Source organism: Erpetoichthys calabaricus, chromosome 11 (assembly GCF_900747795.2).
Source record: "Erpetoichthys calabaricus chromosome 11, fErpCal1.3, whole genome shotgun sequence".
Lineage (NCBI taxonomy): Eukaryota > Metazoa > Chordata > Cladistia > Polypteriformes > Polypteridae > Erpetoichthys > Erpetoichthys calabaricus.
The window spans coordinates 148,009,919-148,033,143 of record NC_041404.2 but is presented as its reverse complement, the minus strand read 5'-3'; the positions used below and the strand labels follow the sequence as shown (position 1 = coordinate 148,033,143).

The window sequence follows — 23,225 nt, the reverse complement described above, 5'->3', positions numbered from 1 at the left end:
CACGATAACGTGCCGTGAATACACTTGACTTGAGCTTTCCTAGTTTTCATCCTCCTCCTCTGTAAGATTATCATTCGTTGGCTCAGAGGTTGATGCGCTTGCTGCTTCCTGAGCAGATCTTCTTTTCTCCACCCTAGTGGCCCGCTTCTTCTCTTCTTTTCACGTTAAAACTGATTAAGTCAGTGTTTGTGTTGCAATTACTTAGTATGTTTTTCTTAATTGTTCACTTAAGCTGGCACTTAAATCTTCAGTCTGCCTCAAGAATGATTTATGAAGAGGTAGAGGAAGTGACGGAGAAGGTGGTAGGGATGAGAACGGTGCCCATACGCATGCACCACACAGCCACCCTGCTGCCCACTGCCAAGAGTTGATTCCACAGTAAAATAAAAAGAGGAATAACCTTGGAGGTCAATCATCACCCCAAAAGCGAACAGAAGACATCACGTAGTATATGTGTACTAAAGTTCAGGTCAAACGGTTTGCAAGCTACAGGTGATTTAAAATCCTGGACAGACAACCGAACAGCCACTGTAGGGTATTATATAAGAAGATAATAACAAAAATAATTATGTGTGGTGCCCGGCGGGTGTCCATGCCCAGCCGGGACGCCTAGGAGGAGTGGAGGAGGGCTTGTGCCTCCTCCAGGACACGAGGGGGCGTCCTCCCTGTTGGCTTAGGGGACCACGGGTACGGAGCTTAGAAGCTCAACCCTGTAGGGGCCCGTGGTCACCGCCAGGGGGCGCCCCGATGCCTTGGGAACATTGTCCCTCAGTACTTCCGCCACACCGGGAAGTGCTGGGGGGAAGAGACTTGAGGGCACCCGGTGGACTTCCGGCTTCTCCTTGGGAGCTTCCGCCACACAGGGGTGTGGCTACGGAAGTCCTGAGGATGCACCTGGAGCCCATCCGGGGCACATAAAAGGGGCCGCCTCCCTCCAGTCAGGAGCGAGAGTCGGGAGGAAGAAGACGTAGCGTGTTGGAGAGGAGTGGAGGCGGACCGAGAAGAGAAAAGGCATTGTGTTGTGGCCAGGACTTTTGAAGGGGTGATTGGTGCTTTGTGTACTGGGTTTGTGCACCGTACTTGATTTATTATGTTTAATAAACGTGTGGTGGACGATAACATGGTGTCCGTCTGTCTGTGTCCGGGCTGCGTATCACATATGCTTATATAACACTTTTCAAGCTACTCAAAGCGCTTAATTATTCTGCTGTATCTGGCAGAGCTTGTTGTTCAAGATCAGGATACCATACAACTGTTTAAATATATATTGTGTATATATAGTGGATTCAGGAAGTGTTCAGATCTCTACTCTTTCTGCACACTGTGTGTTGTAGATTTAATTTTAAATGCACAACTTTGCCATTTTTGCCCATCAGTCTATACTCCATAACTCATAATGACAAAGTGAAAACATGTTTTCAGAAAGTTTTCCAAATGTATTAAAAATCAAAAATTGAAACCTCACATTTACATCAATGTTTTTAACTGTTGTTAGTATTGAAAATCATCTTTGTATATTTTCATTATTCTTGTTTTCTTCTCTTTCTGGCTTTAAGAACACTATATTGCAATAAATACAGTCATATGAAAAAGTTTGGGAACCCCTCTCAGTCTGCATAATAATTGACTCTCCTTTCAACAACAAAGATAACAGTGGTATGTCTTTCATTTCCTAGGAGTACTGCGGTGTTTTCTGAACAAAGATTTTTAGTGAAGCAGTATTTAGTCGTATGAAATTAAATCAAATGTGAAAAACTGGCTGTGCACAAATGTGGGTCCCCTTGTCATTTTGCAGATTTGCATGCCTGTCACTGCTCAATGCTGATTACTTGTAACACCAAATTGGTTGGATGAGCTCATTAAGCCTTAAACTTCATAGACAGGTGTGTCCATCATGAGATATAAAGGGATTTAAGGTGGTCAATTGCAAGTTGTGCTTCCTTCCATTTGACTCTCCTCTGAAGAGTGACAGATAGCATGGGATCCTCAAAGCAACTCTCCAAAGATCTGAAAACAAAGATTGTTCAGTCTTCTGGTTTAGGGGAAGGCTACAAAAAGCTATCTCAGAGGTTTAAACTGTCAGTTTCAACTGTAAGAAATGGAATCAGGAAATGGAAGGCCACAGGCACAGTTGCTGTTAAACCCAGCAGGTCTGGCAGACCAAGAAAAATACAGGAGCGGCATATGAGCAGGATTGTGAGAATGGTGACAGACAACCCACAGATCACCTCCAAAGACCTTCAAGAACATCTTGCTGCAGATGGTGTATCTGTACATCATTCTACAATTCAGCGCAATTTGCACAAAGAACATCTGTATGGCAGGGTGATGAGAAAGAAGCCCTTTCTGCACTCACGCAACAAACAGAGTCGCTTGTTGTATGCAAATGCTCGTTTAGACAAGCCAGATTCATTTTGGAACAAAGTGCTTTAAACTGATGAGACAAAAATTGAGTTATTTGGTCAAAACAAAAAGGGCTTTACATGGAGGAAGAAGAACACCGCATTCCAAGAAAAACACCTGCTGTCTACTGTCAAATTTGGTGGAGGTTCCATCAAAGGCTATAGGAGGACAGTGTCTAGAGGCTGTTATATTTGTAAAAGGAGGCTCAACTAAGTATTGATTTCATACCTCTGTTGGGGTGCCCACATTTATGCACCTGTCTAATTTTGTTATGATGCATATTGCATATTTTTTGTTGATCCAATGAACTTAATATCACTGCTGAAATACAACTGTTTCCATAAGGCATGTCATATATTAAAAGGAAGTTGCTACTTTGACAGCTCAGCCAATGAGAAACAAAAATCCAAAGAATTAAGAGGGGTTCCCAAACATTTTCATATGACTAAGTCTGGAGACAATGTCAGTTATATGTCAAAAACCTTATTTTTGCATCTTCAGATTGTAAAGAGAAACAAACGGTGGTGAGCAGGGTGCAGTGGTGGGGTAATGGTGAGATAGTATGCTTATGACCCCACATTAGAGTTTTAAAAAAACCTCCTGGAGAGAATATGTGATCATGACAAAAATAGTGGGTGGTAATGACTGAGTAAAGAAAAAAGTTATTGAAATTGCACATTTTTAAAACAGTACTATACCAGCATCATGCTAATTTCGGTACCTTAAGTAAATGGTTGCCTAGTATGCATGATTCTCTGAGAGTGGGACTCAGCCATGCTTGCTCACCATTCGAATATGCATTTACCAGTGTGCTCGAAACTCCGAGGGGAAAACTTGCTAACCCCAACGCCACACATCCCATACCAGTTGTCTCTGAGCCAAGGAAGGTGGAGTGTGGCAGAGCAAGGCGGCACAGCTGTGTGCAGGATCGAAGCAGCTGGGCGCCAAGGGAAGGGGGATGGTGTGGGGATTGTTTAAATTATTTACTATTGTACCGTTTTGGTTCTGGTACTGAGGTGCGAAAGCTGGTATCACAGCTGAAGTCAAAATTTTATTATCAATCCAACACTAGTTTACATTAAATATGATAATTGATTCAAGTTCATCATGAGATTTGAGTCTGCTGTGGCCGTAAGCCCACTCACTCTCACCCTGGTGTACCTTCAAGACAGGGCCAAAAGTTATACTGTATATGAAAAACATTATTTCTGCAGCTTTAAATATTACAGGGAAATAGTGCCAGGCAGGGTGCAATGGTAATTTAAAGGTAACTTGCTATGTTTATGACATCAAACTGAATAAAAAACTATGGCCTCTCCTGGAACAGTTTGGTCCTTGACAGTAATAATGTTTAAAATGCTTCATTAAAGAAAAGGTTAAATGTAATACATTAGATGTGAATCAAATTTTATGTTAAAAGCCAAGCATGCAACTTGTTACGCCACCATCATTACCTGTGTCATGCTGTTTCTTTGTTGACAGAGCATATGCTAAGACGAGGGTCAATCAAAAAGAAAAGGCAACTTGAAACTGCAACGGATAGAAGCTGACCAAATGTAATGCATCCCCGATGGCGTATGGGTAGCTCGGAAATGTACACAATACATTCTTATACAAGCCTTTTAGTCACATATTTATGACTCGCAGTATAGTCTGAAATTCTGTAGTTGAATGTTGGGATGACACACAGTAACAACGTCATTGTTGGACGTGGCGGAGTGTACTAGAAAGGCAGTGTGAAATGTTGATTTTGGTGTAATGAAGAAATTGCCAAAATATGTTAAGGGCTTAAGGGAATTTGCTGTTTATGGTTGATAAGTGTTGGCAAGTCTTTCTCTTTGTACAAATACCTTATATTTTTTTGCAGTTTCTTTGCTTTTGTTGGTCGTTGAGCTGCAGCAGAAAATACTTGTAACATAACATTCTCTAATCTGCCTATAGCAATTCAGAAACGAGGGGGTTATGGAGTCGATGTTAGTAGCATCAGGTGTTCTAGTTTAGTACCCTGATTATGCAAACTTTCTCTCTTTAACCTTCCTGGCATTAACCCTGAGCATCGCTCAGAATTCTGTGTAATTACAGTTAACCACGAGTCAGACTCCGGGTGACATTTAATGAAGCTCTTTACATTTTCAAGCCTAAATAACACTTAGGACAGTATTATGCTGCCATCTAGTGGACAAAATAACATCATGAAGTAAAAAATCATGAATTTTTCAATGCATTTTGTCACTCTCAGGTAACTCATTATTATTCACCAGTAACGTCGCCCTACATGATAACGTGCAGTGAATACACTTGACTTGAGCATTCCTAGTTTTCACCCTCTTTCTCTGTAAGTTTATCATTCGTTTGCTCAGAGGTTGATGCGCTTGCTGCTTCCTGAGCAGCTCTTCTTTTCTCCACCCTAGCTGCCTGTTTCTTCTCTTCTTCCGTCGGCATCTTTTCGCATTAAAACTGATTAAGTCAGTGTTTGTGTTGCAATTACTTAGTACGTTTTCCTTAATTTTTCACTTAAGTCTTCAGTCTGCCTCAGGAATATATATATATTGGCTCACTGTACCAGCTCCCATCTCCCAGTGGATCAAAAACTTCCTGACAGATAGGAAGCAGCAAGTGAGACTGGGAAAAATCACATCCAGCACACGAACAGTCAGCACTGGCGCCCCCCAGGGATGTGTCCTCTCTCCTCTGCTCTTTTCCCTCTACACAAATGACTGCACCTCAAGAGACCCGTCTGTTAAAATCCTGAAGTTCGCAGATGATATGACAGTCATTGGCCTCATCAAGGACAGTGACGAGTCTGTATACAGACGAGAGGTCGAACAGCTGGCCCTCTGGTGTGGTCAAGACAACCTGGAGCTGAACAAGCTTAAAACTGTGGAGATGACAGTGGACTTCAGGAGGAGCCCCCCAGTGCTGCCCCCTCTCACACTACTCAACAGCATTGTGTCTGCTGTGGAAAACTTTAGGTTTCTGGGATCCACAATTTCCCAGGACCTAAAGTGGGAACTAAACATAAACACAATTGTTAAAAAGGCCCAGCAGAGGTTGTACTTCCTGCGCCAGCTCAGGAAGTTCAACCTGCCTCAGGAGCTGCTCATCCAATTTTACTCTGCAGTAATCCAGTCTGTTCTATGTTCATCTATCACAGTCTGGTTTGGCTCAGCCACAAAACAGGACAGGAACAGACTTCAACGGACAGTCAGGATTGCAGAAAAAATCATTGGTGTTGATCTGCCCTCCATTCAAGACTTATACAGATCTCGAGTCAGGAAACGGGCAGAAAACATCATTGCAGACCCATCACACCCTGGTTACAACCTTTTTCAACTTCTTCCCTCTGGTAGGCGCTACAGAGCACTGTACGCCAAAACTACCAGACATGTGAACAGTTTCTTTCCTCAGGCCATCACTGTCATGAACACTTAAGTCAATCTCACAGCATCAGGGACAATCCTAGGTAAAACCGTAGTCCAATTCCTTGTATGTGTACATATACTTGGCCAATAAAGCTGATTCTGATTCTGATTGATTTTATTGTAATCATTCCATTCAAATAGATCAATTTTTACAAAAAAAAAATAGGATTGAAAACAAATCCACCCCCACCCCTGAGAAAGAGAGCAATAGTAAAAATAAATAAATTGAACAGTTTAATAGGCAGATACAGATAAATGGAGGAGAAAAAGAAATAGGAAGAGAATCTACTACCTCAGTGCTTTAAGAGCTTATTCTAAAATATTATTAATTAGATCCTGCCAGGTTTTGAAGAAGTTCTGCACAGATCCTCTAAGTCAGAATTTGACTTTTTCCAATTTCAAATACAGTGGAACCTTGGTTTGCAAGTAACTTGGTTTACGAGTGTTTTGCAAGACGAACTAAAAATTTTAATAAATTTTGACTTGATAAACGAGCGAGGTCTTGCAATACGAGTAGTATGTATACGCTTTGTCTGCTGAGCGTCATGTGATCACAACTGAGCTGATGGATCTTCTCTCTCTCTCGCTGTGGGAGTGTGGGCAATCGTCTCCTCCATCTGAGTCGGCGTGCCTCACTCATATAGTCAACATTCGTACGAGCATATACCGTTTACTACAGCATTGTGGCTGTGTGTGTGCGTGTGTGTGAGTGAGCTGTGACGTGCGAGTCCCCATCTTGCACCCCAAAACACGAAGCTGAGTCTCAGTACTTTAGCAACACCAGCTTTATTCAGCTTGAAACAGCAACAGCGCGGCTATTTATTGTAGCGGGATCTGCCATCCTCTTATACACAGACATAGAAGTCAGGCAGGGTCGTGGCCAAGTAGTACTATGCCCTGCGCATTTATAATGTTCCTTGTTCCTTGTATCACCCATTGACGGCAGGCGCTTATAGCATGTCCGCGATCTTTTCAGATTCGCTTTTACGGCAAACTGCTACAGCGCTGGGAGTCGTCGCGTTGGGTGGAATCCCACAAGAGTTTAGAAACTCACTCACACCAGCCATGATTCTTTTCAAAGGTAAAGTGCAGGTTAATTTGTTTTATGTATTTTTACTTTATATTTTGTATTAATCATTTTTATATGAATAGTTTTGGGTTGTGGAATGAAGAGTTTCCATTATTTCTTATGGGGAAATTCGCTTTGATATACGAGTGCTTCCGGACTGCAAACACGTTTCCGGAACAAATTATGCTCGCAAACCGAGGTTCCACTATATTATAAAACATCAGTTACCCACTGACTTAAGAGGAGAGTTAGGATTCTTCCAGTTTAACAAAATAAGTCTGTGTGCCAATAGTGTAGTAAAGGCAATCACAATTTGTTTGTCCTTCTCCACTTTAAGCCCATCTGGAAGAACACCAAACACAGCTGTTAGTGGATTAGGAGGGATTGTGACACCAAGGTTGTCTGAAAGGCATTTAAAAATTTTTGTCCAGAATGATGTTAATTTGGTGCAGGTCCAAAACTTGTGACCCAGTGAGGCTGAAGCTTGATTGCAGCGTTCACAGGTTGGATCTTGCCCTGGAAACATTTTGGACAATTTCAAGCAAGACAGATGTGCTGGATATATAATTTTGAGCTGAATAATTATGTGCTTTGCGCATATGGAGCTCGAATGAATTCTCTGCATTGCTACCTTCCATGTTGAGTGAGAGATCCTTTTCCCATTGTCCTCTTGGATCTTTTTTATATATTGTAGAAGTAAAGAAAAGAATGATTTAAGATATGAAGAGGTAGGGGGAGTGACAGCGAAGGTGGTAGGGATGAGAACGGCGCCCATACACATGCACCGCACAGCTGCCCTGCTGGCTGCTAACAAGAGTTGATACTACAATAAAATAAAATAAAAATAAAAAGAGGAATGACCTTGGCGGTCAATCATCACCCCGAAAGCAGATAGTAGCGGTCACATAGTATAAGTGTACCAAATTTCAGGTCAATAGGTCAAACAGTTTGCGAGCTACAGGTGATTTAAAATCCTGGACAGGAAAACGGACGGGCACGGTAGCGTATTCTATATATATATATATATATATATATATATATATATATATACTGTATATATATATATATATATATATATATATATATATATATACTGTATATATATATATATATATATATATATATATATATATATATATATATATATAAGATGAGTGGGGCGAATCCTTCAAGCAAAACACAATGACATGTAACTGAAAGGCGATAAAGCCAGTTAGTTGAATCAAGCAGTAGTTGCGACAATGTGAATTGGTCATCAGACATTAACATGAATAGTGAAACTAATGCATACAGAACTATATGCCTGTTAAGCACTGTCCATCATCCTGCAACTGTCAATGTTTGTGTAAAGGAAATGTGGAAAATCTTAAGCCTTGCGCTGTGGATAGCTTACTCGTATACTAACATGTGTGGATCACGCACTGACATCCCACCCTGTCATGCACAAACAATGGAAAAAATATTATAGGAAAAGTGTGCAAAGAAACACTTCTACTGTCCTGAGTTCAACGTTGGGCTGTTTGTTGGAGACTATTTCAAAACATGTCGCATGAAGTATGTGTGCTAAATAAGTACAGTAGTGGACACTAGACACATTTTCCCTAATGTATTTATGCTGAAGTTTTAGTACTTACATGTTTCTATTACATAGTAATAACACTTTTTGTTGCTGAAAAAAAATGTGATTTATTTTTCTTGGGGTAAACGTAATGCTAAGGAAGTTGAGTAAATTATCTATTTAAGAAAATATAAGTGCATGTGTTATGGTAAATATTTATTTGAGACAATTTACTATACAGAACCCAATCTTTATTTTATATAGCTTGTTTCACAGAATCATCTCAAGATGATTTATAAAGTACACAGTTATGGGATTGGAAGGCATATTTAAGCAAACGGCAATCTGTACATGTGAGAGTGCTGTTTCGACTAGAAGATCACAACATGCCAGGGTTTCTTAAACTTTTTTTCTCACGACCCAATCTTGTCTTTCTTAGTGTCTTCGAGACCCGTTTCATGACGATCGTCAGATCTTTCTCCCTTGGAAAATCGCCGATGGTGCAATACGTCATAACTCACAGTGAATTAAAGCAAGCATTGAAAATAGCCTAGAAAAATTAAAGAGACAATAAAAGTTTCTAATTTTTATTTTCTCTAACACAAATAAAGCAATTCATTCTAAATTGACAGATGTACAGTACTTGATCTTACAAAAAGCCTATCTACTTAGATACGCCAAGCAAACAGCAGTTGTCAGATACACCAAAGACGTTGGTCAGTGGATGTGTAAGATTTCTGGAGGTTTTTGTTGCTGCATGGACACAACAATAAGTGGGGACTAGCAGTAATATACAAAATTTATTTATGCAAATTCATAGTAAAACTACCTTATAATGCTGAATGTGAAACATCTTTAATGTTCATTTAGCTAGTGTTTGTTTTGTAGAGCATGTTCATATTTGTGCTGGAGCAGAACTAGGACAGATGTCAGCTTACCATATCTACAGTGATGTCCATTGGGGTTCTTGTCTGAGGGCCTTTTTTTGTATTTTATCATATTACTCTTGTCAATATTTATGCTGACTGCACTGGTTCTAGTTTTAATAGTTAATGAAATAATGAAGGAACTGCTCCTGCCTGGCTATGGAATAGCTTGTCAGTTAAATGCCCATTTACATTTGAGCCCCTGAAAAAGGGGGACCATGTATAAAAATGTCTGTCTTTTTAAACAGCTCATATAATATTTTTAACCCCTTGAACAAAAGCTGAAAGTCTATACTTCAATCACATTTCGATTGCTTGAGCAATCGAATAGAGCCAAAATTATGAAAATTGTGTCACTGTCCAAACACTTACGAATCTGACTGTATATATGTTAATATATTTGGAAATTTCTGTATATGTTCTGTATTTAATTGCTACCCCAATTTTGTGATGGTATTTAAACAAACAGAAAGCTTTGTAAATTGGAGTGTCTTGTACATTATGCACATGTACACAAAAACAGGGACTGTGTCTCTGCAAACTTTCATATACTGTGTGTATGTGTATATATATATATATATATATATATATATATATATATATATATATATACAGTGGACCCTTGACTTAAGAACTCAATTCGTTCGCGAGGGTTGGTTGTAACTCAAGTTGGTTGTAAGTCAAGACTATTTTTCTCATAAGAAATAATGGAAATTCCCTTACTGTGTTCCGAACTTCCCACAGCAACACTTAACTTTTTTTAATAAAAAAGTGTTGTATAATGTGCATAATTTACCAAAAACACCAATAATTTTTCTAACGTACTAACCAAACAGTTATAAAAAGTGCCTAGCCTACCAGAAACAACAATTTCATACTGTACTCACCATTTAAGTTGACATCTTTGGCTTGCAGGAAGGAAGGATGAGGAGAATGAAATGGAAGGTGTTTATTGTTTGGAAGGAGTTTCCTTATACAAATCTTTTCTTTGTAAAATTGTCAAGATGGTGGATTTCGACATACTGTACATATTAGCGAGATCGGTCACACGAACGCCACTCTCATATTTCCACACAATTTCCTTCTTCGTTTCGATTGTGATCGCTTTCTTTACCTTAGTTACCTTCACTTCCTTCCTTAGCAATTATCGAAATAAATTATATAAATCACTGCACTGACCGAAATTACGTCCACAAACACATGTATCTGGGCTCCGACTGACGCTTACAAACGCTCTCGGCTGTTTGTTTACAATCGCACAAGCAGATACACGTGACCGCATTCGGATCGTAACGCAAGATGTTGGTCGTAATTCAAAACAAAAATTTTGGTCGTAAAGCAAGTTGTTCGCATGTCAGGCCGGTAGTATATCAAGGGTTGACTGTATATAAATATATATATTCAGTCTAGTTTACCAACATCACTGAATAATAATTAATTTATTCATTCATCAGTTTTATATGGATGGTAAAGAGCTTAAGCAAGACAGGAGCCACTCCTAGATGGAATGTCATCACACGCAGTTAGCTATGCTTACTTATACTTGGCCAATTTTGACAAGTACGGCATGTGTTTTCCTCAGTTTGTGAGTTCTATGACTAAAACCAAGGAGAACTCAAGGTATGTATTCAAGCTCCTCTGGGATATTAACTTCTAGCTAAGCAAGTTGTGTGTGTCTGGGTTTGTAGGACTTTTCAGATACAGCCAATGCCCTAGCCATGGGTCAACTGTCTATCCAAAACAGGACCCAGGCTCATGTCTTGTCCTCCACAACAACAACAACTTCCTAGCCATCCCTTTTAGTGGAGTTCTTTTTCAGAGTTAACACTTAAAACTTTTGACTGTGAGGGCTCATTTTGTAAAATACTCATGTCACTTTAGACTGTTACATGTACAAAACAAGTCTAGTTTAGAACTTCTTGATTTGTGTGGAAACCACTTTGGAGTTATCCCTGTTGGCAAAAATGTGTCAGATTATTAGATCAATAAGAAAACCAATGATTGATATCTGTTACAAATTGTGAACTTTGAGAATCATTTATTTCTATTTATAATATTTTTTGGAACTTCATATTAAATGGGAATTTGGGCAGCTTCTTCTCTAGCACCTTCTGTGTGGCTTCTTTGCAGTCATGTGTTTCCTGAACATAATTGTAAATTATTGACGGTGCTGCAACATTATTTTGCTTTGCAAACCGGCACTGCCAGATTACTATTTCTGTTTCGGGCATGGGGATCCCGGTTGCCATGAAAGTTATGTAGCATGACACCACACTTTGCATCATCAACGTGACCTTTTAAATCCAGCGCATAGATTCATTCTCTATTTCTGATTTGGATCAAAACTCCTATCAAATGAATTGCATATTCTTTCTCTACTTTCTGGTGTCTGATTCTACCATTTTTCCCTCTGAGTTTGATTTCTGGTTTACAATTAGGCTTTGGTGTTTAGTGTTTGGTCTTTACGGTCTCGACTCGTTTCTGGTTTGACAAATGTTTCCTCTCCTAGTCCTCTTTGGGCAGAATAATCCTTTTTTTTTTTAAATATTTTTATTGATTATAATTAGAAACAGATAACATTCCATATAGTCAAGTCAAACTTAACAAATCAAAACAAAATTCAACCCCTACTCATGAGAGAGAGAAAAGCCTGCCACCGAAGCTACTCTATAAAAGGAACAAGAAAGGAAGGGCATCCTTTTCCCCGAAATGGAAGCTAATTCTAAAATGTTATTGATTAGGTCATGCCATATTGTAAAAAAGTCTTTTTTTCATTATGAAAAATAAATTTCAAAATGTCTTGGCAGTCCCCACTGGAAGAGTAGCAATACTCAGTTATGGTACATAAAATGCATCATCTAAGTTTAGCTCTGGGTGAGTCATTGAGAGATTATCTCTTATGTTTATTGAAGTGCTGTAATCAATAATTGAGATTAGAATATTTCATATTTAATGTACTTCTTGAATTTGAACAAATGTACTTTTCAAATTCTTGGAGCAACATAAAAATAAATTGCTGTGATGTGTATTTAGATATTTATGGTGAAAATAGCAAGCCAACGTATTGATTTTCCTTATACAAGTAAAACATGTGAAACATCATTCTGCTGTCAAATACTCATAAAATGTTCCTGTTTATGAATCATTCTTTACATCACATTTCTTTTTATTTTAAGGATATTATCTTTTTTTCTTTGGTTTATAGAGCTCTGTTGCAGCTCACGTGAATGTTTTCAAGTGAATATGGGAGCAAACAAAGCATCTGTTGGAGAACTTGTCACATTCAGCTACATTGCTCCAAGTGATTTTTGCAGATATTTCTGTTCTGTTTCCACTTTGGTTATACCAGTTTCAAAGTTTGAAAAATTTGTTCTACATATAAAGGATGCATGCTAATGGAAGATCAGACTAGACTGCAGACACCTACAATATTGGCAGCACCAACAAGTAAAAACACTAATGGCTGTTGGTCACAAGAAATTGGAAAGATGGTGGCTACACTGATTAAACAGTACATATTATCAGTCAGCATGGCAAAGGTTTTCATCTTGAGACAGGGTGCTAAATTCCATCTAGAGGCACTGAAACCAGTCGCATGGAAAAGCATTTTACTGAGTCGATGCAAGGGCAATAAAGTGCCACTACATTAATGAAGATGCAACTACATATATGAAGACTGACATAAAATCTGGGGCAATGCAGGCGTAAAATTTTCTATCCAGCCATACCTGCTCACTGCTGCTGCAAAGCTATGGGGCAAAGAGGTCTTGTGCATTTGTGATAATTAATTACGGCCACTAATTCACCCACCCTTATGAGTTTAATCTCAGTAGCATTCAAAATTTTCCCTTGAAAATAATAAAGTTTATCTAATCTAATTTTTTGCTTTTTACTTGTATCTTAACTTGGTAATACCTGGAATGTCTCTGTGTTCAGCAAGACAACTGAACACAGTTGCAACTGATTAATGAGCTCATCTGTGTGATTTTATCACTAAACTGAAATGCATACTGTACTTCTGTAATGTAACATAACAGTTTATGATTTGCTTTAACTTTAAAACTATTTTTAATATGCATAATGAATAGATACAGTTTTTCTGGTAATTTATCCCTGCATTATTTTTTGTGTTTAATCAGTTGATGTGAGAAGCAGGTCATCTGTTATTGACAAAAGTTGATAAAATTTGTATTGCTTCATGAGACCCAGTTGAAGGTATCTATATATACAGTATGTTATATAATGTCTCAAATTTCAAATTAGAAAGGATCCTCATTTTATTGGTCTATATAATATATACACATATTAAAGTTATATTCTGACTGATGCTTGTGTACTGTAAAAAGTGAAACATGCCTCAGTGTATTCAAAGTTGTGATGGCCTTTTCAGGTGCTTGGGTACAGTAGTACTGTGACAGTATTGCATTTTTCTTGTCTTGCTCATAGTAAAGAAATCCATACTTGGTTTTGTTTCTGGACAGTCTTTGCATATTTAGGCCGTGATTATCTAAAGTTTCTTTATACTCAGATTTTTTTTTGCAAACGTTTTTATGACCTGTGAAGTCAGTATTGTGGTAGCTGTATGATCATCTATGCATTTTATGCATATCTTTTACACAGAGGTATTATAAAATTACACTGCTATTGTATGAAAGATATATTCCAGATTTTTTATATTTGAGCCTTTAAAAAAATTTTGAATAAGTTAAGTGATTTCATAGAGAATATTTTTTTTTACCCTTTAAATAACCTCTTTTATTCAATGTTTAAATTTGATATTAATTGAGTATGTATGAAGTGATTAATTGCCCAATTTACGACACACTTATTGCTGACAGAGACCGATCAGCTGCCATCTTGAATACATAAGGAATTTAAGGCAAGAGATCGTAATTTACCCAGAGGTAGCTTTTCTGATATCTCCAGTATGTACTGAGCGTGTTTATAAAGGGGGAAAAAAAGTAATGTAGTGTGTCTGTCATTTGACAGTTATACAAGCATTAATGCACTACTCTGTGCTTTATGTCACAGTACTGTGTTTTTTTTTATTGTTTAGGTCTGTTAATAGGACGATCGTGCCTTACGGCAGTGAGAAGAGAAACCATGTAGGATCTGTTGTATCTTTCTGGACCTGTCTCAAAAAAGGTATTGCATTCCTCTTTCCGTTTTCACACTGGTGAATCAATTTTAAAGTCATACTGGCATTTGGTCCTTACACAATGTTGTGCTCTGTGGAAAATCATGTATACATTTGTAATGCAGTGGTTATTTATTTGCTTTTCTGGAAAGGTCTTTGTGCATTAATGAGTCTCTATTTTGTAAATCCAGCCAATAGGCACACATTACTTTTTTTGATGTTTTAGTGAGTTTTCTGCCTTCTGTGCTGTGGCCTTTTTTGTTTTTGGTTTTGTAATGATTTTCACTTTTGATTGTTTTTCTACATCCCAAATATTAATAATGTGTGTTGCACTAAGAGCAGTTGTTTAGGATTCAATTGTTTGATTCAATTCTGTCTAGAGATTGAATGTTGAAGAGTTTGAGCCGTGATGTGTTCAGATTACCCCCATTGTAAATATCTGTGTGCTCCTGTGAATGATTGTTGTTTTTGGTTAGAAGTTTTTGTGCCCTGTGCCTTTTGCTGCCAAGTTAATCCTTTTCTCCTTCTCCAACCTAGAGATGCAAGTTCAGGAAATGGATTGATGAGTAGAAAAATACATATTGACAATTATCGTTTCATAATTAATTGAAACCAATTTTTTAACAGTTATTAAAGACTCCAGTCCTCAAATCTGTTTACTTCATTTAATTGATTGATATTGTCAACTGTAAATTGACAGGAATATAATATTTATTTTTAAAGTTAAAGACCCAGAAAACCAAACAATTGCTGTTTATCTGTTAAAATATTTTAGTCTTGTTTTACCTAATTTCTTGACTCTGTCTTCAAAAATAATATTTTTTCTTTCCTCAGTCATGGTTCATTCTTAATATTGTGTTTTTGGGATGATAGAGAACTAGTCAAATACGACAGATAGGTAGATAGGAATAACTTTGTTTGTTCCTGGGGAAAATTTTCCATTCTAACGTCTCAAAAGTCTGCAGTCTGGCCTGATGTGTAACCTGTACTCATTAAATGTACTCCACCTCTTAATTCCCTGATCCTTTTCAGTTGTTATGTCTTTACCAATAAAACTTTGCTTTAGATAAATATCTGAAGTCCACACATTCACCCAAAGGTAGTTAGTCCGTAACAGACATAAGCTTATTTTTTGTTGTATTTTTCTGCAAAGCGGCTGTGCTTTTAATGGCATGTTAATCATTAAAGTTGGTTATTCCTGTAAGCCAATTTTAGACCTCAAATGTGTATCGGCTTTACTATATACTAACAGCTGTTGTTGCAGGCAGTGTTGCTTTAAAAAAATGTATGTGTTTGAATTGTAAACTGGTTAAGTTTTGAGGCTTTGCAAATGACTGTCAGTGACCCGCATCAAGCTTTAAATCATAAATGTTTTAAAAATAAAGTTCTTAATGGGTTATTGCTCTGTGCTTTGTGAGTATATTTTTCCTTTTTAACTGCGTTTGTATTTGTCAGTCCCTGAAAACTTTTCCACTTAGTTTTTAGAGGCCCTAATCAAGCCAGTATGCAAGACTGGAGTGAATTCTTGTTGGACAGGAATGCCAGTCAGTGTCTGGATGGTGGGCGTAGCAAGCTGTAAGATGAAAGACTCCCAGTGACGAGGAGGAGCCATCTGCTCAGCTGAGCATGCCGACAACAAAGCAGCTTTGGTGGGGTAGGAGACGGGGTTGGGGGGGGGTAGTGTAGCTGTGCTTGCATCAGTTCAGCAGTGGTGACCTTGACTTGCAGTCAGGTTTTTGCCCAGCAGAGAAAAACTTTTCTTTTCTACATATGAAGCCTAGGGCTGTAAGACTGAGCAGTAGCCGTCCTCCGTCGAGCAGTGAACACTTGATTTCATTACAGAGATTTGAGATTTTTGTCTAAGGTCTGTTTTTCTGAAGATGGCTATTTGTTGAGTTAAGATGCCTTTTTACCACAGCAGCAGAATTCAAGCACTTTAGAAAGCTGTTACCTTAAACTAATTATATACTGCCAATGTGTTTCTGCTCAAGAAAGTCTAAGGCTTAAACAAATGTACTGAAAAGCACATGTGTTGTGAATCTGAATTAATAATGTAATTCTTAAGACAGTAGGAATGCAACAAGCCCATTGCTCAGAATGTGACGATTGCGTTTGTGATGAAGAAAACAAATGTTTGTGTTAGAGCGCTGTCTTTTATTTTCTTCTTCTATGAAATTTTAAAATGTTTGCATTTTTGGCAAAACTTTTCCATTTTCTTTTAAATTTAGCCTTTTCTGTTCAGTTTTTGAATTGTTAATTGTATCTAAATGTTGACGATTACCAATGCGCAGTACAGAAACAGGTGCAAACAACATTGAATGCTGAAGTCAAAAAGGTGGTGATGTGTTAGAATATATTGGTCAGATGTGGAAGCAAGAATTTCACTGTGCCCTGTACACGGGAATGTACTACTGCTACGTCTACTACTAAAACTACTGAAGGGGAGCAGTTACTTTAGTGCCATATCCACTGTGATGTTTCTCTGAAGCGTTTCTTAATGTACAGGCAAGTAATAATGACAGTAAATTAGCTGCTGGCTTTTTTCACATTCACTGTTGCTTTGCGCTTGTGTCTGCACAACTCTTTGCCAGTCATCAGCATTTGGATACAATTAAGAGATCACGCTCTACAGAAAAGGGTAAATTACAAAGAAAACACCAGAAGAGATGTAAGCATTTAAAATCTATGCAGAGGTTACAAATATTTATGAATTTCCAGGAAATATGCATAAGACAGACAACTAAACAGTGAGACTAACTCAAAGGAAGAATGTCAACCTGTTTGTGAAATTGGTTGGAATAAAAAGCCACAGCCACAACGGTCTCCCGGGACTGGACTTGGAAACCACTGGTTTCAATAGTTTTCAGCTGCTAGCTTTTGCAAATGTTTTTTTTTTTCTCTCAAATCTTTAGTGTCCTCTTCACCATGTCCCTATGGTATAGGTTGCATCTGCCATAAAGGCGCCACAGTGACTCTTAATCTGTGCTCTGCTTTCCTAAACGAGACTTCAGCTACTTGTTAAACATTTTGATCTCCTCAACTTATCACATAGCAAGACATGTGAAGAAAAGCACCTTATGACATTTGTCCCTAGGCTTTTTAACTTATCTTTTTGATAGAACTGACAGCCTACCCTTACCTATGTCATTCTTCCAACATGGCCATCCACAATTTCATTCAACCTCAGCCGTGGTCTGAGGCTTATCCATATACCTGAGGAGGTCCCCTACTTGTGAAAAAAAGAAGGAAACATTTTGTATGAGACTCCCTGTTTGTTGTACAATTAATCTCCAATCCCTCTTTCATTGTTAGGTTTACAGGTGACCACCATAATCTGCTGGGATTCCCCAGTCCCACAGTTTTTGTCAAGGGTATGAGAGTCACTTTGAACTTAGAATTGTTAGATATGTCTAACTCTGGGGTTGATGCCCCTGCAGATTGCGCACTGATTTTTCATGTGGTTATCATGTGGCAATGCTCTATCAGTGCACTATGTGCAACAGTGATCCTCCTGTGTTTGCCTCTTTGCAGTAGAATTTTTGTCATTGACAGTATAGATATTGACACTTTCCCCTTGAAAGCACATATGGACGATTTGCTGTGTTTCTTTATTGCAGTGCAGGCCAGCTAAGTCTTCTTCCTACTCAAGTTCAGCAGCCCTTATTTCGGGGAGCTGGAGTGGTTGCCATCTCTTGTGGGTGTAAGCCTCCAGGTATCAATAAGCAGTGAATCCAAATAGCTAATAGGACTTGTATAATACTTGTGCCCTTAAAATGATTTTGGGTGAAACCATTAAATATTTTAAGGATTTAAAATATACATTAATCTGTAGAATTTAATTTAGACCAGTGCTTGGTCTCCTTCTTTTTGTTTCCATCTCTCTCCCGGATCCCATTTCTGCTACTGATTACAGTTTCACATGTCTTACAGTGTAGCCGTATTAGGCCAAATGCTTTTAATGCCTTTTGTGGGGCCTATATATGTGGTGGAGTAACTTTAGGATGCTTCTAGGCCTTTACTCACTTTCCTACATGATATTAGCTATGTCCAACAATATGACTTGGAATACTGAATTGAAATTATTCATTCACCCCCATTCCACCACCACCACCACCTTGAATTACTCTTTTAGACACCAACTTGCCTTTTGTGGAGGTACGGGGGTGGTTGGGTCCCTGTTACTCCCAGGATTTATTATTTACCTGGTATCCTTTTCTGATATATTTTTTTTTAACTCTTTTTGGTTTTAATAATGGTGGAGATTATCATATCAATGTTCTGTGTTACCAACTGTTTCAACTTTGTCCCCATCACATGATTATGTACTGCAGGTGAGCCCATTATCTACAGAACCAACAATAACTATCTCTCTAACATGATTAATTTAACAGCCAAAAACTATTCTAAAAAGAAGAAGAAAAAAAACAGTAGAATTGTTGCATAGCCCATTAGTGGAAACCAAACGTCAAATATTAGGTGAAGACACTGCAGATGGGAAAACAGTAAACACAACAGCAATTCCATTTATTGATGACTGCTTGCACTTTACATTTTGTATGTCAGGCCTTCTGCAATCTAAAATGTCAGTGTTTCCTTGCAATTATTAGATGAGGCTGCAGCTCTCACCATGTACTCATTTGAGATGATTAAGTTTAAGTTACGATGATGATGATAATGAAGTCACCTTAATAATAATAGACCACTGACTTATAGACAGACAAACGTTTTTAAAGACAGATAGAATCAGCTACTTTTAAATGAACTGGTTAATTTCAATTGACTTACAATGGATGATTGTGTTGTGTGACTGTGAATGTACTTCCAAGCCTGATCCTAATCAAGTGGGTTAGGAAACTGGTACTTTCTCTGGAAAATAATTTGCTATAATTTATGTTTCAGTCATAATGATAAAAATGAAACTCTGTGGGCTCTACCTGTGGTTTCTGAGAAGCAGCCTATAGAGATGAATCATGAGGCTATATTGGACAGGAGGGCACACTATGCTATTTTGTTTTGCCTGTGTCTGCAATATTATTATTATTATTTGCATTTATATATCGCTTTTCTGACTACTCAGTGACGAGTTGTTTTGCTTTATAGGCAGGTCTCAGTGGTATGTGCTTTTGAAAGGGGTAAACGTGCAAAGTATGTTTAAGCCTTCAGATTCCAGAGTGTTTTTAACTTTTGTTTAGCTGATCCTATTTACAATGGGGCGACACCGTGGCGCAGTGGGAAGCGCTGCTGCCTCGCAGTTAGGAGACCCGGGTTCGCTTCCCAGGTAATCCCTGTGTGGAGTTTGCATGTTCTCCCCGTGTCTGTTTGGGTTTCCTCCAGTCCAAAGACATGCAGGGTAGGTGCATTGGCAATTCTAAATTGTGCTTGGTGTGTTTGTGTGTGTGCCCTGCAGTGGGCTGGCGCCCTGCCCGGGGTTTGTTTCCTGCTTTGCGCCCTGTGTTGGCTGGGATTGGCTCCAGCAGACCCGCGTGACCCTGTGTTAGGATATAACCGGTTGGATGATGGATGGATGGATGGATACTTGCATTGGTGTATCGATATTTTTCTTTTAGACAGGCTCATAAACTGACAAGAGGAGTACAGAAATTGGATACCTAACCAAATATAATAGTTCTGTGGTGTCATGCTGACTGCAGCTTATTGGAAATAAGTGGAAATAGATACAACTTTAATTTGTAACTCTGCATATTACTTACTTACTCTATTTAAGTTAAAAAGAGCAGGTGTATTAGCACTAATATCTGCGGGAAACCAGTTTTGATATTTATTTTAGAAAAAGATTTTTTGAAATTCTATTCCTTTACTTTGTTTAGACCAATTCTGCATACCACATGCCTTGCCTGCTGCTGTAGACTCCAAAAACTAACTGAAGCAGGTACTGTATATGACAGCAGTAGCAGTGACAATACAGTGTCGCAGCATTTCTGATTGTCTACTTTTTAGAGAAACAACAGCATGCTTACCACAAGATCAAATAAATTTTTAGTCTTTCCAGTTTTAGCTAAACCTCTTTGACTTTGCTTTCCTGGCCCTGTAATTTCTGAAAAACACAAAAGAGCTAAGCAGTAAGTATTTTCATAATTAGCATCTGCACAAACAGTATCTATTGTTTGAGAATCTGGTCAGTGTCTGTTGCAGTTAGATGTTCTTGTGGCACAGCAGACTCTGTTGTTGCCTCTGCGTTGGACGACTGCATAATGGAACACTGCCATGAAAAGAATTGAAATAATAAAGCAGCCTTGAAAAGCGGTCAGATGAAATGATTCCAAGAAGGTCATATTTTTCCACTTGCAGGCAGCGGATGCCGAGATGCTGGCCTCTTTGCCTGCCTTAAACGCGTTCTGGTTTAGTCACACAAGGAATTCTGTCTATTGCGATGTGCTCATACTGTGTCACAAGCAACGTTGCAGGGGTAATTAAGCACTTTGGGAGGAGTGCAAGCTCTGCGGTGTACTGAGTCTTCCAGAATGCTGGGGGAAGCTGTTCCAACAAAGGAAGTAATCATGGATGTGTCTACTGCAAACTCTTGGCTGGAGTTCTTTATAACTCCCACAGGCCTCCTTAAATCCCTCCTCCCTCATCCAAGCAGTGGGGCAGGTAGCCTTCAGATACTGAGAAAGCTGCAGCTTTCATGCTCTGTCCTCCCCTCCTCTTGGACTCTGAATTCCTCTGTGTCACTGATTCTTGGCTCCATGCCATCAGCAGCAAGGTAAGTCAGCTTGCTTCTCCATGCTAGCCGGCTGCACTCTGCTCTTAACGAATTTGCTGGCGTTTTTCTCTGTTGTTTAAAGGGTGTTGTTCAGAAACTATTCTCCCAGTCTCCTGCTTCATTCCGAATACATTTGCCTTCTACAACAAATAAAGAGTACTGCTGCCGAACCACTTGGTTGGATGAAAAGGGGACAGCAGTGTGAAGTGTGAAAGGCAAAAAGCAGGAAAGAAAGAGAAGAGGGGAAGCTGTTGAGGCCCATCCCTGCTTTAGTGGAAATTGAGGTTTCCTGTTTGACATTTCTCTGCCTTTTCATCGGCACTGAGAAAGAATCTGGCCATTCAGATGTCTCGCCACAGACTGGAGGTGGGAGGGTTCACAGAGTGGGGAGGTGGAATTTTTCTACTTATTTATTTATTTATTTATTTATTTTTTACTGTGTTTGTGTGTGCCTGCCTGCCTGTCAGAGCAGCACTTTGAGATCTGGCCATATGCCCTACGTGGCCAAGAGAGGCCTGCAAAAGGTCTAGTGTCTTCTTGTGACCATTCTCAGCCAAATAAAAAAATGTATTCTTTAAGTGCAAAGAGTGAATAGCAGTTAATGAACTAGGCAAACCAGAGTGGCATTCTTTTGAAGGCATCATCAATGAATGAACTGATTTAATTAAAATACAAGCATTTTGATATTTTGTTTATACATCAAAAACAAGTGTATTGTTTTTGACATACATTTATTTAACATTGGTCTGAGCGTTCTTAACATTAAGCACAACTCTCTGCTCACTTTAGAAGTATTGCTTTCACTTACAGTTACATATATTCTTCCAAGTGCATCATAACAAAAATGTTACAAACATTTAAGTGTCTTTTACATATTTTCAGAAATTCTGCTTTTGGTAATTGTGCAGAATGGTGTATTTTCTGCGGCCGCTGGACTTGAAACCAAAAGTTTTTGTGTGCTAAATAGCAAGTTCACCTGACCGTACAGTTTTAATAGCATTGCTTTGTGGTTAATTGGTAAAATAAAAGGTTGGGATGTAGAATACAGCGTGGCTAATAGGTGCTCACTGTCAGTACAAGAAAGGCCATAACTTTTGGCAAGGACTAAGCTGCTCCACAGATTGATGGGTGCTGCTGTAAAGAGCTCCTTTGTCACAAGAGCAACCTTTCAGGTTTTTTTGAAATAAACAAGTGGTTCCTTTAAAGGCTTAATACACACAAAAAGTATTGAAACAGATTTGTGTTTATTTTTTTCTGATATCTACATGAACTGTATTTTGACTAGCTTTTGAAAAAGTGTATCCCAAAGCAATTTGTTCTTCATTCATTTTTTTTTTTTTGTGCCGTAGAAGACCCTGTACTTGGGATGTGTTTTATGAAGTATATAAAGGGATTTTTTTAAAGAATTATCAGTGTAAAGAGTTTTCTAACTAGTTTATGCATATTTTTCCATGGCTCTTGAGTCCACACTGCAAGAAGCTTCATGGAGAATAATTTATAGGCCATCTATTCTACACCTTTGTGTAGGTGTGCCCTTAATTTAGAGCACTAGAACAGTTTTACCACAAACAAGCCATTCATGCTCAACAAAGCTTGACTATTTAACCTATTGACCACATTTGTCCAAAATAGTACTAAGTTGGGGCTTGAGCGTTCCCAAAGTATTATTATCTACCACACTACTTGGTAAATTATTCCATGAGAGTTATTCTGTGTATGAAGAAAAACCTTCAGACATTTGTGTATAATTTGCCCTTAACAAGTCTCTATCTGTATTCCCATGTTCTTTATGAAGAATTCATTTGAAAGTAACAGCTGGTATCTACTACACTCATTTATTTCACAATTTTAAACATTTAAATTCTGTTGCCTCCTAATCCCTGTTTACTTAAACCGAAAACATTCAGTTGCTTTGATCCTTCCTCACAGCTTATACTTTTCAATTTTAGAGTTGGCCTAGTAGTTGTTCTCTGGACTGTCTATAGC

General features: G+C 38.5%; 1 protein-coding gene across 1 annotated transcript in view; it reads left to right on the top strand.

Moving 5' to 3' along the window:
- The window catches only part of glis2b (GLIS family zinc finger 2b), a 42,755-nt gene that overhangs the window by 4,428 nt on the left and 15,102 nt on the right, over window positions 1–23,225 (top strand). The window contains exon 2 of the mRNA XM_028814301.2: window positions 14,435–14,523. The gene's annotated coding sequence lies outside the window, so the exon portion shown is untranslated. The remainder of the gene's footprint in view (window positions 1–14,434; window positions 14,524–23,225) is intronic.